Genomic DNA, 5,334 nt, shown 5'->3' on the forward strand with positions numbered 1-5,334 from the left:
ATTCATGTTTCCCATGTCTTGTTTATGCAAGCTGAGTGGTCAGAGTTTTGAAATTCCACTGTCCAATACCCCACTATTTTGATGACTTGAATAAATTGGAAGTGAGATCTCCAGATCTCAGCTTTGGAACATGATAGCACGATTCTTTTACCACTCCTCTCTAAGTTTGAGTCCCCCTGACTCCCTATGTGAGTTTGGTGAAGTTTGCAGAAAGTCAAAATTTTGGCTCAAAAAAACTCAATTTTGACTTTCTGCAATCTTCTCCAAACTCACACAGTGAGTCAGGCATACCTAAACTTAGTGCTGAGCGTTGAAATGCGTGGCCAGAAGTAGGTGTTCCCATGGGCCGATCGGCTTGAGACTTGATAGGGGGGTGGTGGGGGGCCCCTGGAACAACATATTGAAGCCCCGCCCCCAAAAGTGGGCGTGGCCGGAAGTAGGTGTTCCCATTGGCCGATCGGCTTGAGACTTGATAGGGGGGTAGTGTGGGGCCCCTAAAACAACATATTTAAGCCCCACCCCTAAAAGTGGGCGTGGCCGGAAGTAGGTGTTCCCATGGGCCAATTGGCTCGAACCTTTGCAGGGGAGTTCTATTACGGACCACAAACAACATACTAAAAGCTCGTGTCCGTAGGTGGTTGGGAAGTCGAAAAATGAACCAGGAAGTGGAACAGGAAGTGACTTTCTCCGAGGTCGTAGGGTCAAGAAATTTCATAGGGGATGTCTGGGAGGGCACTGGAGCAACATACTGTAAGCACGAGTCCAAAAGCCAAGCAGAATTTTCACGGAATTTTCCACTTCCAATCTATTTGAATGGGATCCCACTTCCAATCTATTTCTGTTATTATGGGATGCCTATTCAAATAGATTGCTATTGGGATGTTTTGTGATTACCGATCCCACTTCCAATCTATTTCTAGTATTATGGGATGCCTATTCAAATAGATTGCAAGTGGGATGTTTTGTGATTACCGATCCCACTTCCAATCTATTTCTGTTATTATGGGATGCCTATTCAAATAGATTGCAATTGGGATGTTGGCCACTACCCACCCCAGGTGGGCGTGTACAAAGTTCAGAATTAGAGTTAAGAGCACAGGAAGAGAACCGAATGTCGCAGGGGCCCGAAACTTGATAGGGGGGTAGTGGTGGGCCCCTGGAACAACATATTGAAGCCCCACCCCCAAAAGTGGGCATGGCCGGAAGTAGGTGTTCCCATTGGCCGATCGGCTTGAGACTTGATAGGGGGGTAGTGTGGGGCCCCTAAAACAACATATTTAAGCCCCGCCCCTAAAAGTGGGCGTGGCCGGAAGTAGGTGTTCCCATGGGCCAATTGGCTCGAACCTTTGCAGGGGAGTTCTATTACGGACCACAAACAACATACTAAAAGCTCGTGTCTGTAGGTGGTTGGGAAGTCGAAAAACGAACCAGGAAGTGGAACAGGAAGTGACTTTCTCCGAGGTCGTAGGGTCATGAAATTTCATAGGGGATGTCTGGGAGGGCACTGGAGCAACATGCTGTAAGCACGAGTCCAAAAGCCAAGCAGAATTTTCACGGAATTTTCCACTTCCAATCTATTTGAATGGGATCCCACTTCCAATCTATTTCTGTTATTATGGGATGCCTATTCAAATAGATTGCTATTGGGATGTTTTGTGATTACCGATCCCACTTCCAATCTATTTCTGTTATTATGGGATGCCTATTCAAATAGATTGCAATTGGGATGTTGGCCACTACCCACTCCAGGTGGGCGTGTACAAAGTTCAGAATTAGAGTTAAGAGCACAGGAAGAGAACCGAATGTCGTAGGGGCCCGAAACTTGATAGGGGGGTAGTGGGGGGCCCCTGGAACAACATATTGAAGCCCCACCCCCAAAAGTGGGCGTGGCCGGAAGTAGGTGTTCCCATTGGCCGATCGGCTTGAGACTTGATAGGGGGGTAGTGTGGGGCCCCTAAAACAACATATTTAAGCCCCGCCCCTAAAAGTGGGCGTGGCTGGAAGTAGGTGTTCCCATGGGCCAATTGGCTCGAACCTTTGCAGGGGAGTTCTATTACGGACCACAAACAACATACTAAAAGCTCGTGTCCGTAGGTGGTTGGGAAGTCGAAAAACGAACCAGGAAGTGGAACAGGAAGTGACTTTCTCCGAGGTCGTAGGGTCATGAAATTTCATAGGGGATGTCTGGGAGGGCACTGGAGCAACATACTGTAAGCACGAGTCCAAAAGCCAAGCAGAATTTTCACGGAATTTTCCACTTCCAATCTATTTGAATGGGATCCCACTTCCAATCTATTTCTGTTATTATGGAATGCCTATTCAAATAGATTGCTATTGGGATGTTTTGTGATTACCGATCCCACTTCCAATCTATTTCTAGTATTATGGGATGCCTATTCAAATAGATTGCAAGTGGGATGTTTTGTGATTACCGATCCCACTTCCAATCTATTTCTGTTATTATGGGATGCCTATTCAAATAGATTGCAATTGGGATGTTGGCCACTACCCACTCCAGGTGGGCGTGTACAAAGTTCAGAATTAAAGTTAAGAGCACAGGAAGAGAACCGAATGTCGCAGGGGCCCGAAACTTGATAGGGGGGTAGTGGGGGGCCCCTGGAACAACATATTGAAGCCCCACCCCCAAAAGTGGGCATGGCAGGAAGTAGGTGTTCCCATTGGCCGATCGGCTTGAGACTTGATAGGGGGGTAGTGTGGGGCCCCGAAAACAACATATTTAAGCCCCGCCCCTAAAAGTGGGCGTGGCCGGAAGTAGGTGTTCCCATGGGCCAATTGGCTCGAACCTTTGCAGGGGAGTTCTATTACGGACCACAAACAACATACTAAAAGCTCGTGTCCGTAGGTGGTTGGGAAGTCGAAAAACGAACCAGGAAGTGGAACAGGAAGTGACTTTCTCCGAGGTCGTAGGGTCATGAAATTTCATAGGGGATGTCTGGGAGGGCACTGGAGCAACATACTGTAAGCACGAGTCCAAAAGCCAAGCAGAATTTTCACGGAATTTTCCACTTCCAATCTATTTGAATGGGATCCCACTTCCAATCTATTTCTGTTATTATGGGATGCCTATTCAAATAGATTGCAAGTGGGATGTTTTGTGATTACCGATCCCACTTCCAATCTATTTCTGTTATTATGGGATGCCTATTCAAATAGATTGCAATTGGGATGTTGGCCACTACCCACCCCAGGTGGGCGTGTACAAAGTTCAGAATTAGAGTTAAGAGCACAGGAAGAGAACCGAATGTCGTAGGGGCCCGAAACTTGATAGGGGGGTAGTGGGGGGCCCCTGGAACAACATATTGAAGCCCCACCCCCAAAAGTGGGCGTGGCCGGAAGTAGGTGTTCCCATTGGCCGATCGGCTTGAGACTTGATAGGGGGGTAGTGTGGGGCCCCTAAAACAACATATTTAAGCCCCGCCCCTAAAAGTGGGCGTGGCCGGAAGTAGGTGTTCCCATGGGCCAATTGGCTCGAACCTTTGCAGGGGAGTTCTATTACGGACCACAAACAACATACTAAAAGCTCGTGTCCGTAGGTGGTTGGGAAGTCGAGAAATGAACCAGGAAGTATAACAGGAAGTGACTTTCTCCGAGGTCGTAGGGTCATGAAATTTCATAGGGGATGTCTGGGAGGGCACTGGAGCAACATACTGTAAGCACGAGTCCAAAAGCCAAGCAGAATTTTCACGGAATTTTCCACTTCCAATCTATTTGAATGGGATCCCACTTCCAATCTATTTCTGTTATTATGGGATGCCTATTCAAATAGATTGCAAGTGGGATGTTTTGTGATTACCGATCCCACTTCCAATCTATTTCTGTTATTATGGGATGCCTATTCAAATAGATTGCAATTGGGATGTTGGCCACTACCCACCCCAGGTGGGCGTGTACAAAGTTCAGAATTAGAGTTAAGAGCACAGGAAGAGAACCGAATGTCGTAGGGGCCCGAAACTTGATAGGGGGGTAGTGGGGGGCCCCTGGAACAACATATTGAAGCCCCACCCCCAAAAGTGGGCGTGGCCGGAAGTAGGTGTTCCCATTGGCCGATCGGCTTGAGACTTGATAGGGGGGTAGTGTGGGGCCCCTAAAACAACATATTTAAGCCCCGCCCCTAAAAGTGGGCGTGGCCGGAAGTAGGTGTTCCCATGGGCCAATTGGCTCGAACCTTTGCAGGGGAGTTCTATTACGGACCACAAACAACATACTAAAAGCTCGTGTCCGTAGGTGGTTGGGAAGTCGAGAAATGAACCAGGAAGTATAACAGGAAGTGACTTTCTCCGAGGTCGTAGGGTCATGAAATTTCATAGGGGATGTCTGGGAGGGCACTGGAGCAACATACTGTAAGCACGAGTCCAAAAGCCAAGCAGAATTTTCACGGAATTTTCCACTTCCAATCTATTTGAATGGGATCCCACTTCCAATCTATTTCTGTTATTATGGGATGCCTATTCAAATAGATTGCAATTGGGATGTTGGCCACTACCCACCCCAGGTGGGCGTGTACAAAGTTCAGAATTAGAGTTAAGAGCACAGGAAGAGAACCGAATGTCGTAGGGGCCCGAAACTTGATAGGGGGGTAGTGGGGGGCCCCTGGAACAACATATTGAAGCCCCACCTCCAAAAGTGGGCGTGGCCGGAAGTAGGTGTTCCCATTGGCCGATCAGCTTGAGACTTGATAGGGGGGTAGTGTGGGGCCCCTAAAACAACATATTTAAGCCCCGCCCCTAAAAGTGGGCGTGGCCGGAAGTAGGTGTTCCCATGGGCCAATTGGCTCGAACCTTTGCAGGGGAGTTCTATTACGGACCACAAACAACATACTAAAAGCTCGTGTCCGTAGGTGGTTGGGAAGTCGAAAAATGAACCAGGAAGTGTAACAGGAAGTGACTTTCTCCGAGGTCGTAGGGTCATGAAATTTCATAGGGGATGTCTGGGAGGGCACTGGAGCAACATACTGTAAGCACGAGTCCAAAAGCCAAGCAGAATTTTCACGGAAGTTTCCACTTCCAATCTATTTGAATGGGATCCCACTTCCAATCTATTTCTGTTATTATGGGATGCCTATTCAAATAGATTGCTATTGGGATGTTTTGTGATTACCGATCCCACTTCCAATCTATTTCTAGTATTATGGGATGCCTATTCAAATAGATTGCAAGTGGGATGTTTTGTGATTACCGATCCCACTTCCAATCTATTTCTGTTATTATGGGATGCCTATTCAAATAGATTGCAATTGGGATGTTGGCCACTACCCACCCCAGGTGGGCGTGTACAAAGTTCAGAATTAGAGTTAAGAGCACAGGAAGAGAACCG

Source organism: Brachyhypopomus gauderio, chromosome 11, assembly GCF_052324685.1.
Source record: "Brachyhypopomus gauderio isolate BG-103 chromosome 11, BGAUD_0.2, whole genome shotgun sequence".
NCBI lineage: Eukaryota > Metazoa > Chordata > Actinopteri > Gymnotiformes > Hypopomidae > Brachyhypopomus > Brachyhypopomus gauderio.